Source organism: Crocodylus siamensis, chromosome 2, assembly GCF_052110815.1.
Source record: "Crocodylus siamensis isolate JL-2025a chromosome 2, ASM5211081v1, whole genome shotgun sequence".
In the NCBI taxonomy this organism is placed as follows: Eukaryota; Metazoa; Chordata; order Crocodylia; family Crocodylidae; genus Crocodylus; species Crocodylus siamensis.
In genome coordinates, this window is record NC_143396.1 from 113,741,620 (window position 1) to 113,754,774 (window position 13,155).

Here is a 13,155-nt window from a genome sequence, read left to right on the forward strand (position 1 = left end):
GTTCTTACTTTTAGGAGTCCCTTGTTTCCAGCTCTCCCCACTGTTACTCTGGAGCAGGATAGAGCATCCACTAGGAGTGGTGCTTCCTGGGTTGCAGAAGGACTTGAACTGGCCATGTGGAGCAGTCTAATATGGCTGCAACACAAATTCCCTAACACCGAATGAGGATAATTCTCACCTGAAGTGGACTACTCTGACATGTTCACATGGTACTTAGCTCATCTTTTCCTACCTTTACATGAAGATGTAACATGTTTTAAAAGTAAGGTGTAATACCACCCCCATACCTCTTCTTCACAGATGCAAGCTGGATCTGGACACGAGCAACCAAAAGAAACTGGTGGCACCTGACAACAGAAAGTCCAAGTATCATTTTTAAAGTACTACAGAAATTGCAGTTGCATTACATTCACAAAACAATATAGTTGTTCACTATGTCGCTTAAAACAAACTTTTCTCAGGTGTGTACTACCTGCATTTTCTTCAGGTTCTGCAGTGTCACACTTGAGATGCCCAAGTCACATTTCCAAGAATGCTGGACACAACTGCAATTTATATGTGCTTTGACCATATAGGGTGCATCCAGACGAGCACGCATATGCCTCTTGGCCCATCTCAAACTCCTTTGTAAGTAAGGGGTTGGGGGTTACAGGAGAGGGGAGGGGACCATGGGGGGGGACCCTCGCTGGCCCCACCCACTTCCCTAGCTCCCTGATCCCTTCCCTGCCTGCCCCTCCCCACCAATTACTTCCCTGCCTGGCCCGACCCCACGCTTCCTGCTGAGCCCCCCAAACCCTGCCCTCCTTGGCCCCAGACCCCCAAGCGCACCACCCCAGCATCTCTATAGTTAAAAAACAAAACAACCCCCCCCAGGACTTACCAGCAGGTCAGCTGTTATCAGGGTCTCTGGTCCCACCCACACAGCACAGAGCAGAGGGACAGCCCCAGCAGCCCCACCTTGGGCTCTCCTGCCCGCTGCTGCCTGGGAGACTCTGCCAGGAGGCTCCAGAGGCCCCTGCCCCCGCCCCCCGCCTAAGGTAAGTAGAGGCTTTTTTCAGGGTTTTTTTTCATTTTTTCTTCTTTAAAGTGATAGTGCCTGGGGTTGGGGGGCATCCGTGGGGGCCTGGGGGTGCAAGTGGGGGGTGGGAATGGGCAGGACAGCCATCAGGAAGACTGCAGCAGCCAGTGGGGGATGGGGCCAGGTGGGGCAGCAACAGGGAGCTGGGATGGGGCATGTGGGCCTTTCAAGGGGGGGATGGTAGCCCCTGTAAGGGCCATTTGGCCCCTGTGTAGGGGCCGTAGCCCTTGTGTAGGGACTCAACCTCTTGCTCAGGGGCTGTTACCCCTATATGGGGGCCATTGCCCCTGTGGGAGGACAGGAAGATATATATTCATTAAACTTGTATTTAGAGTTCACTTTATTATTCTGATAAGTGAGCTTTAACTCCCTCTGTCTATATATCTATATCTCTCCATCTCTCTCTCTATATCTATCTATCTCATTGTCCAACTGATCCCTGTCTCACGCTGTCTCTCCTTATAGTGGTCTTTTGTTTTACTCATGGAGGAACATGGATTTTGGGATATTTTACAGAGTGACTTTTTGTTTTTCTCATGGATTTTTCAGTTTTCCAATAGGAAACACCAGATTCCTGCTAGGAAGGCCAGTGGCAGGACCCTGCTCAGAGCCAGCACCTTGGACCCAGCTGGCTGTGGCTGACAGTTTGACAGGAGAATATGCAGGAAAACATGCTTTGACAGTCCAAAGCAGGTCGCCACACCCGGAACATCTTCTGGCCGATAGCTTCCCAGATTCATAGAAGAAGAGTCAGAAGAGACCTTGTAAATCATCAAGTCCAACCCCCTGCCCTGGGAAGGAAAGAAAACCAGGCTCAAATGACCCCAGCCAGGTAGACATCAAGCCTCCTCTTAAAGACCCCCAGGGTAGGAGCCATCACGACTTCCCTTGGAAGTTGGTTCCAGATCCTAGCCACCCTGACTGCGAAGAAGTGCCTTCGGATGTCTAGTCTAAACCTACTCTCTAACAATTTGTGGCCATTATTCCTTGTTACCCCGGCGAACAGGGTAAGGGGAATAGGGTCTCTCCCAAACCCTGCTGGCCGCCCCTACTGAGTTTATAGACAGCCACCAGGTCCACCCTCAGCCTTCTCTTGTGAAGGCTGAACAGGTTAAGGTCCTGTAGCCTCTCTTCGTAGGGTCTGCCCTGCTGTCCCTGGATCATACAGGTGGCCCTCCTCTGGACCCTCTTAATGCTGTCCACATCCCTCCTGTAGTGTGCCGGGCAGAGGGCACATGTGGCAGTAGTGCTGCACAGAGGCCAACTCTGCAGCCACAGCCCGCTGGCAGCTGGCCCAGAGGGACAGATGCCTCTATTAGCTGTGCAATCCCCATCTGGGTCTGTCAGGTGCGCAGCAGGTCACAGTTAGCAGCCCCCGCTGCCAGACTGCTGCAGTGGGTAAAGGGTTCAGGGAACTCTCAGGGCTCCTTCAGCAGTCTAGCCGGCACAAGGGGTAGTGTCCCCAGGCACCAATTGGCTGAGCCCCAAAAGCTCCTGAGAGCTAGTATCACTGAGCTACTTTCCCAGGGCAGCTTTTTATACTACTGGGGACAGCACAGGTGTTGGCCCTGGGCTCTAGCTCCCCCTGGCTGCAAATCCAGGAGTACTCAGGCAGAGTTATTTTGTCCCAAGTGGCACAATGTGTTCCACAACACCAGAGAGGGTCCAGAGGAGGGCCACTCACATGATCAGGGGGCAGCAGTGCAGGCCCTACGAGAAGAGGCTAAGGGACCTGAACATGTTCAGCCTCCACAAGAGAAGGCTGAGGAGGGGACCTAGTGACCTGTTACAAACTAGTCAGAGGGGACCAGCAGGCATTGGGGGAGTCTCTGTTCTCCCAAGCACTACCAGGAGTGACTAGGAATAACGGTCACAAGCTGGCAGAGGGTAGATTCAGACTAGATATCAGGAGGTGCTACTTCACGGTCAGGGCAGCTAGGATCTGGAACCAACTTCCAAGCGAAGTGGTGCTGGCTCCTACCCTGCGGGTCTTTAAGAGGAGTCTAGACTAACACCTTGCTGGGGTCGTTTGACCCCAGTACTTCTTCCTGCCATGGCAGAGGATTGGACTTGATGATCTGTTCAGGTCTTTTCTGACCCTACCAACTATGAAACTATGAAACAAAGTGCATATTCAAGCACATACACTGAGGCAAAAAGCCCCAGCTCAAATTTGCACTGCTACTATTTGAGCTCCTGCAAGCACACATGCTTGCATGTGTGGATGCATCCATAAAGGGCTGCAGAACTCTAACATGTCTGAAAAGACTAGGCTATAAAGATCTCAAATTGGGCACCCAAAGCTATTGGGCATTTTTGATTTTCACTATCTTGGTGCCTCACTTCTCCATCAAATGGTGTTGATATTTTGCTTTATAGCAATGCGGTGAAGGTAACATCATTAATGTCTGTAAAGTACTCAGATACCAGAAAGATGAACAGAAACCTTGCACAACATAGAAAGCAATGTTTGAATGATGTTCAGTACATAAGGTATGTGAAAGCTCCTGGAATGAAAATAAAACAGTACTGAGTAAGATCTTTGTTCAGTGAGCACAATCCATCCTTGGGGTATAGACTGAGAAACTGGGCTATCACTTCACATTTCAAAGGGCTGCCTATTTCCTGCTTGCAGGCTAGTGGGTTCAGTAAAACTAGATAATAACAACCTTGTTTGCAGTTTCAGTTACTATTTAGGCTTTTTGCAATAAGGTGGACTAAATTGATCGTCTCTGTCAGTGTGCCTTATTTTATGGAAGTGTAGCATTATTCTTCTTGATTCAAACCAAGAAGAACACTGTTATGCTGCTACTTCTTGAGGAAGACTTTTAATGTTCTTTCAACTTGTCTTTGTTTTTTGACACACATAAGAGAGAAAAACTAGTGATAGGATTTTAGGAGGGAAAAAAGCAAAGTTAACATAGCTAACATGTGGCAACAGAAACAGTTTCCAATTGCATGGAAAGGGGAAGGTTTTGAAATATTTACTCGGAGACTCAAACAGATTTTTTGCCTAATGCTATAGAAAGTATGCCTAAACAAAGAGCTATTATCCTTACGTTGATTGGAAAAAGAAATCTACATATTTTTTGTACTTAAAGACTTATGTTTTCACAATAACCTGGCTGAGGTGTACAATAAAGGCATACCAGAGCTTCTAAAAAGATCATATGCCTAGCACAATATTTTACAAAGAACAATGCAAGTTTCATCTAACAAACAATTAACAGGAGGAAGTCTTTGAGTTTTTTACAAGTTAAATTATTTGTTACTAGTTGTTTTTAAAGAGGCCCCCAGGGATCAATTTCTTTTTTGGAGTAAAACTTCCAGGACTGAGGGAGAAGCTGTTGGATATTGTTTTTAAGAAGAAACTGCCACAAGAGGGAACTGTGGAGATGACTTTAGGGTCTGGTAGAAGGAATGTAATTTCTTAAATTAGACCTGTCCCAAAACTACTGGCAGGTAGTATTGGAGCCAATCAAAAGTAATTGACGCTGACGCCCATAACTACAAAAGTTTACTGACTGAGTTAACTTGTGCATTTGCTGTATTTCAAAGGATAATGGACCAAGTACTCTTCTTTGGATGACATATTAATTGGAGGCATTCAAAAGAACATTAGGGCCTTCTCAAAGTTTTGTTAAACAGATTACTAAAATATGGTTTTGATGTAAAAATAAAAGTGTTTTAAAATAATCAGGTTAATTGGGGCACTTTATAAATGCACAGGGTTTACAGTCATTAAAAGACAGCAGTTATTATGACTGTTCTAGTATCACAGAATGTTTCTAAAAAAGATAAATTATTAATCAAGATTTATTACAATATTAACTAGTTCATATTGTCTGTCCTATTATAGAAAAATATGAAGTAGGTTTGGACACGAAAGGAGGCATTTGAGGAAATGACCAAAAGAAACTGAGTAGTTCCAGTCAGTAGCTCCAGTTACCTCTGGAGTAATCCGTAATTAGGGACCTACTTAATTCATGGAGAGACCAAGGAATTTTCATAGCTTGGTCATGGCACAAAGAGCTGATTTCACAGGCATTTCCTAGTGGCACCACTCATTGCCACTGATTGGCAGTGTGGCTCTAGAAGGAAGGAGGGATGACGGGGTGGCCACCATCTTGGCTGCTAGCTGCCCTTTGTTGTGGCCAGACCCCTCACTGCTGATTGGCGAAAAGGACCCAGGGGGAAAGGAGGGAGAAAAAGGAGGGAGAAAGGGGTGGCCATCATCATGGCTGCTAGCTGCCCTTCAGGCCACCCTGCCAGCTGGTACTGAAGATTGTTGGCTGCTACTGGGGAGCCAGTGTTTTAAGTTGATTTTGCAGTCACAGATTTCACAGTTTCTGCAAAATTGTAAGTTAACTAGGTCCCTACCCAGAATTAGGAAACTAAAGTCGAGGCAGTTGCCAACTGATTTCATGGATAGATCACTGGGCCCAGCAGCTATTTCATGGGCGAGTATGGCAGGCCCCCCATACCTCTGATTGGCCAAGGGACCCCACTGGGCTTGCCCCTCACCACAGATTGGCTGCGAAGGCTGACCGTCATGCAGCCCCACCCCTCACCACCAATTGGCAGAGAAGGGCAGGACTACATGACAGGCAACCCTCACAGCCAATTAGCATAAGAGGGACCGGGCCAGCAACCATTTAAGATAAAAGTCTCTCCCCTCTCTTTGGATAGGCAGCCTCCCTCCTCCCCCCTTCCCCACCCCAAACAGGCTGAGCAGCTGGGCCACAATACCCCAAGGACTGCTGACTTCCTCTGGGGTGAGGTTGGCCCAGTTGTCGCTCTGGTGTACCAAGTCAATTGCATGGCTCTGAACCATCCCTACACCTTGTCCTTTGCCTCACAGGTTGCTTCCAATTCTCCTTACTACTCCCCCAGACCCTTACTGGATCACAAAGGTGTCAGGTCCCTCTAGGTGGACTGAGGGACCTGGCCTCTTACTGGACTGCACTCCAACCCATGTCTGGATCGCACACTCACTCTACCCCTTTACCGGGCCACACACTCACACTGTGTCTTTTGCCCTCGGGCCTCAGGTCCCACTCAGTGGACCTTGGCCCCAAGCCTGTCCCTTCTAAAGGGTGACCGATAAGTCAGTGGAGGCTGAGGCTTTAAAGCACCCCATCCTTGCCTTTCACTGGGGAAGCACAGGTGTGGCATTCCCTGGGGGCTGCTCCGCCACAGGTAGCCCCACTACACCATCCAACCCCAGCAGGGTGCAGTTTCAGGTATTACCCAGGACAAGAAGGAACCTTAGTTCCTACCCTAACCTCCAGGTGTTATAGGAACTGCAGACCACAGGCTGTGCAACATTTTTCTTCCAGCCCCCCAGATGTAACTGCCAGCCCTGCTCCCAGAGGTTATACTCTCCCTGCCCAGCCCTCCTCCAATCAGGTGGCCCCCTGTGGTCAGGTGACTTCCTAGGAGGCTGTACACCCTGCCAGCTGCTCCACAGCTTTTCTGATGTTATTAAAGTGGCAGGCAAAACCAGTATGCTGCCTCAGTAATGCTCTATAACACTTTCTAGATGTCTGTGCTGCATTACTCTAAAGTAGTTAAATGGTATTATTTTCAGGACATTTTAGCTATCCTCAGAAACTACTTGGCTGCTATGGGATCTTCAAGTAAAAATATCAAAAAGATTTATATGAGGAGGACTGAAGGATAGGAAAAATGAAAGGGATGACCCAAAGTTATTTTTGGAAGCTGGTTTTAGTTAAGGACATAGAAAAGGAAAGTAGTCATAGTGTTTGACATAATAGCATCAGAACCTTTCAGATTCAGGTCTCTGTCATTCATGAAAATAGGCAATGAAGCCTTGGGAATGCCTACACAATAAACAAACATGCTGAATGTTGGTTGATGCCTATTATCAATGGTCAAACATATGGCACATAACTACCTTTGGTATATAAACAATTGAAGTGCTCGTTAACATGTTGGGCTGAGGATCTTTCTTCAAATGGTCAACAGTTTATTTTCATAGCATTTCAGAAATTATGGCAAAACTTAGCAAAACACATCACATCAACCACCTGTCACCCAGCATCACATGGATGGATTTCTAAAACATTCTACGAAGAATGAGCTTTAGATAAACAGTGATAAGAGAACACTACTACATGGTGCTGTACACATTTTCTTTACACATATAGGTATATGCTACTGATAAGTATTTTAAAGACTCAAGCATATTGTGGAGAAGTGGGACTCCCTGAATAGCCCCAGAGCTAGTTGCCCCACTTGCCTTTGGACATGCCCTCACCTGACTCATCTGCCATGCCTTGTTATTAATTAATCGATCTTAATTAAGCAGGAGGCAGCCCATTTACTGTCCTGATGCCAGGGGGCACTATCTGCAGCTCCATACCACCCCTACACAGCTGCCCATGCCTCGCAGATGGCATCCGGATGTTAAATTCCCCTCGGTTTAGAGCTGGAGCATGCTTAGGCCACATCGTCAGGCCTCAGTCACATGCACATTCATACCACCCACCTCACTCAGGCCTCACTCACTCCACCCTCTCTCACAGGGTCTCTTTCACGCATTGACAACTTATGCCACCTTACTTCCTCTTGGAGCAGGCACCCTTTGGCCATGGGCTTAGCTAGTCCATTCCTTGGGTGGCAGACATATCATCTGTTGGGCCTCACCTGTGACCCTCACCGGGATAGTGGCCAGGCAATTACTTGACCAGGTCTAAGCATATCCTGGCCCCTTTCAGGGTAACACTATGTGTATATGCACTGGGCATATACACCCTCTGGTTCTTCGCCCCACTTCACTGGGGATCCCCATCTCTGCCCCCTTCACTCAGGGCCCCATATTGCCCCCTTCACTTGGGGCTACCCCCTCACTGGGGATACTAATTTCTGCCCCACTCACTTAGGACTCTACATTGCCCCCTTCACTTGGGGCCATGGGGCTTTGCTCCCCAGTGGGCTCAGGTAGCCATAGCCATGCCTGGCCCCTACTACCTTTCCTCCAGGGCTTGCACCCCACAGGGCTCAGGTGGCTACAGCCATGCCTGGCCCGCCCTCTCCTTTCTCAGGGTCTCTCACCCCACAGGGCTCAGGTGGCCGCATCTGTGCCTGGCCCCCCACTCTCTCTCTGGTGTTATGCAAACCCACCCAAAGGTGAAAGCTGGAGTTAAGGTGCCCCAACTCACCTTTCACTTGGGTGGTAAGTGGCCTGGCATTTCCTGGGGGTCCCACACCACAGAGCCCCACCAGGCCACCCATTCCCAGCAGGTGCTGTTTTAGATCATGCCCAGGACCAGGAGCCTCCTAACTATCCCCTCCAGCTCCTGCCCTTACCTCCAGGTTGTTATGGAACCTCACAGCCAATGTTGCTGCTTTCCCAGCCAGCAGGGAACTGAGCTCTTTATATAGGCAGCCAGAGATCTAAAAATGGCTGCCTTAATCAAGCAGCTGCTTGCTGCTTAGTTCCAGTCTTAAAGTGCCAGGCACCCACTGTGCCCTGCCCACACCTTCCTCCTTAAAATAGTACCTGGGGGAGGTTTCCTCTGCTGCTTCTCCAAAGCAGGCTCTCCTCAGAGCCTGTGAGAGCCCTCAAGTGGTGAGCGCCACAAAAGTGCTCTGCCACACATATCTTTATAGGACATCAGTTATGGACTACAGTTATGCTACTGAGTCGGACTTGCCAAAAGCACTCAAGAAAAAAGTAGCGAAAATGTGCAATGTAGAACGCCTCTCCTTCTGCCACTCTCCCCATACCCCTACTCCCAAAAGAAGATGGTACTGGTATATAATCACAGATAAATACTGAAGAGAGGGACAAGGTGTGGCAAAGGCAGGGGTGGGCTATTATTTCAGCTGTAGAGCTGATTAATTACTTTTGGTGAGCTGTTGAGAGCTGCAACAGTAGCCCTGCCCCTAGACAGGTGCCCCATCCCCTGATCACCATCTTGGGATTATAAGTCCCTCTAAACCCTGGCCTTTGCCACCAGAAGCCTCCTAGTTCTTTCCCAGAGAAGCACTCCTTTGGGGGGTGGGAGGCAGGAGGGGTTGCCATCTTGGAACCAGAAAAAAAACCAAATCATATATTAAAAATCAAATGTCTATTATAACATATTTTAATTTTGTAAAAATATTTTATTCCAATTTATGTGAGCTTGAGTAGTGTATATAGAGGTGATTGCATAACAACTCAAAATAGAGTCTTGTATATTGGGTGTGGAGGGGTGGGGCAGGTTGTGGGAGAGTTGTGTGGGGTTTGTGAAGGGGTGTGGGGGATTTAGGGGGATTGCAAAGGTGTGTGGAATTTGTGGAGGGGTCTGTGGAGGGTGTGAGTGGGTGTCAGTGTGAGAAGGTAAAGGGTTTGTGGATGAGTATGGCTATAGGAATGTGTGTGGGATTTGCTGGGGTAGTGGAGGTGGGGTTTGTGAGTGGGTGGATCCCCATACCAAATGCTCTCTCCCCCCATGGCGCACAGCCTTCACCACAGGAGTACAGCAGCAGCAGGTGGTGGGCCCTCGAGTCACTGCTGGCCCACTGCAGGCACCTCAGCAGTGCACAGCTCCCACTGAATTCCAGGAGCTGCCCATGGTAGCAATGGAGCCAGGCTGACTCAGCCCACTGGTGCAAACTGGGCTGGCTCCATGACAGTATATGGTGCTACCAGCACTACAGATGGGAGCTGTGCACCATAAAGCTAGGCCAGCTCCATGTCTCCACATGGGTCTTCCTGCCTTCAGTGCCAGGAGCTCCATGTGCTGGCACATACCCAGCCCGGTCTGGCTCGAAAGCATGTGCCAGAGAGCCAAGACAGGCTGGCTCCATGCCACCCTGTGCACCTCCCAGTATTCAGCAGGAACTGTGTGCCACTGGGGGCTCTGTCTGAATAGGGCTAAGAGCACCCCAAGGGTCCTTTGTCTGCTGCTTCTGCTGCTGCCAGTGGCAGAGGCTATGTACCATGGTGTGAAGCCCCACACCTACCCTCAAACCCCACCCCCACCTCCTCCCCACTTCTGCAGGCAAGAGCTCCCCTCCCCACTCACCAGCTGTCCAGCCATGTGCCATCATGTTCAGCACCTTCACATGGGGCTCCCAGATGGAGTGCCAAGACCCCACAGAGGTGGGAAGCACTCCAATGGCCAATGACCTGTGAAAGCTGATGCCAGCTTTCAGAGGGGCAGCTGTAGGACAGTAATTTTTTTTTTTTTTTTTTAAGAGATGTCCGGAAGGCTGCATAGAAAGGCCTGGTGCATCAGATACAGTCTGTGGGTCATATTTTGCACCCCCCTGGGCAAGGGCAATATTAAGATCAATGACAGAATTAGTAGAGGTGAAATAGGAGCTAAATAAGAGATTTTCACAGCAATTGCAAAAGGCCCATTTTTCTCACCAGGGAGAATTACCAGCAAACTTTAAGTTTCTAGTCTAGAGCTTGAAAGTCCTAAAACTTCTCAGGGAAATGGTTGTATACATTTTATAACTTAAGCAAGTTAATTTATTTTCCCCTAACCGTATTCTGAGAAATCTTTGAACCATTTACTGAAATTGTCCAAAAAAACAGCTACAAAATCACTGCAGCATAAGCTAAAGAAGACTTTAGTCAAGTAAAATCTCAGGTCAAACAATTAATTCTGGTAAGTTATAAACAATTGAAAAAGGAATCTAAAAAGTGGTGGGCAAATAAGCAGTTCTGAGTCACATAAATTGAGTAAAAATAGCTTTATTCTTAAATCTATTCATTACTTCCTTTTGAACCCCCAGCTTCCTTCTGTTTGGCTCTCTCATACATTTTTAAATACATCTAAATAAATAATAAAAAAAAAGTTAATGAATTTGGGAACCTCCATTTTTAGATCCACCCAAAATAACCAGTTACTTTTGAAGGGAAATTTAACCATACATATGTATCTTCACAATTATCTATCATTTACCCCTTCCAATGTTTTCTCTTTTCATTCTTCCCTCTTGGTATGCAAGCACATTTTAATACTCAGTCCTTGATCCAACATACCTCAGCAACTGCTATATTTTTCTTTTTTCTATTTCAAATAAGTTTTACAAAAAGGCATCTTCCTCAAAATCTGAAAATACTACCCATCAAGAGTCAAATATCCTCTCCATTTATTGACACAGAAAAATGAAGCAGCCCACTCCACCCCACGAAAAATGAAGCAGTAATAGCATCATAACATGCCCATCATAACATTTGTGTAACCTTGACACACCTTTTCCTAACCTGACACACCGTTTCGTCTCCTGCACATGTGTATGTGCACGCATACACACACACACACACACACACACACACACACAGAGTCAAACTCGTGCTGACCTTTCCCTAAAGTTAGATCTTTCATTCCTGAGAGCAAGGACCATTTATTTTATTTATTCTGTGAAATGCTTAGCGTGAATGCTGTATAAATAAAGAACATGCAGTAGTCTAAAAGCTGTTCAGCTGCCTGTGTGAATTGAGTCTACTTCCTAGTAGGCAGTTATCCAAAAATCCCCACAACTAACACTTCTACTAGCAGTTCTTCAGCAAGGCCAAGAACTCTCCATTGCTTTATCTTTAGAGATGATTTTTCAGGTCACAGCTGAGGTTATGTTGGTGTGATAAGATGAAAAGTGTACTATCACTATTGTTCAGGCCACATGTCTTCTTCAAGACTAAGTACAGATGGTCAAAAAGCCCAAGGCTGAATCAATTCAACCTTTTCAGGTTAGTCTAAGCTGAGTAGACTGAACCAATAAGCAAATGAACAGACAGTCACTTTTGGATTCCAGAAATGCAGCCATATGTCTGCAGTGGCTCAGGCCAGCTGTTGCGGGGGGGGGGCGCTAAAGCACAGCTCCCTGTTCGGCTGCAGCAAACAGCTTGGACCAAGGCTAGCTCACCCACCCTTGTGAAGGGAGGTGAAAAACATCCTGGGATGCTGAGGGACTGAATCGGAGGGGATCTGGGACAGAAGTTCAATAAACCAATTTAACATATATCAGTTAAGTCTGATACTACATCCATCTAAGTTTATTTTAAACCAGTTTTGGCCATTTTGTGTTTTTAGTGCACTGAAATTCTGTTGTGTGACAGATTTGAATTCGTTTCTGATAACTTATACTGGTTTATATGCCATTTCTTTCCCTAGCCCCATAGTATAGTATGCTTGCATAATCAACTTTCATAAAGAGCAAAATTCACTTTAAATACACTTCACATTGGTCTGTTCTACCACAGTAAAATAATCCTTCCACTTTAAAGTTACTAGTAAATGAACATACTGTTCCATGCAGTCATTTAATTAAAGGAAAACAATCTTGGTTCTTATAGCCTAGTTGACACAAACTAAGTTACTCCATGGATAAATTAGTCTATCAAAAAATCAAAATCGAAGCCACATATCAATATGGGTTTTATCCATGGTGAAACATATCATCCTCATACTACTTCTGCATTACTCAGAACACTGCATAGGGCATTCCTGAATTATTAATGTCATATAATAAAGCGTACCTTCATGATACACATAAAAAATGCTCTAAAATCAGAAAGATTTTGTCCCAGATGTAAAAAGGAAAAAAAATAGGTTAAGGTGCGTCTAATCAGTAACATGTTTTGTTCTGAGTTAATGGCAATAATGTACCAGTAAACTCACAGCTCATAATGCCCTGTACTACACAAGTATCTAAGCTACTGGGTTATAAACAGAGATGGATTTAAACTGGACCTTTTGATCCCAAACTCTTCATATTTCAAAGTAGAGAGAAAAGGCAGGATTTACGAACTCTGTTCTGAACTAATCTGTATGGTTTTGATTTTGGTTCAGATTAAAACATAACAAACTTAACAGTTCTGCCTCAGATGCAGCTTTCAAGTACACTGAGCTATTTCCACCATTTCCCCCCGCAAACAATCGAAGAAGAGGTTGCAAGATTTAAACATTGTCAAAACCACAGCCAATTTCTAGCTCTGATTTAGCCTCAGACATGAGCTCTACCCTAAAACCTAATCCAGATTGGAACACTGCCTCTTTGTATTTTTCCTTTTGTCTGCTGGGCTCAGATCCAGTTATAATTGCTTCTTCCCCACC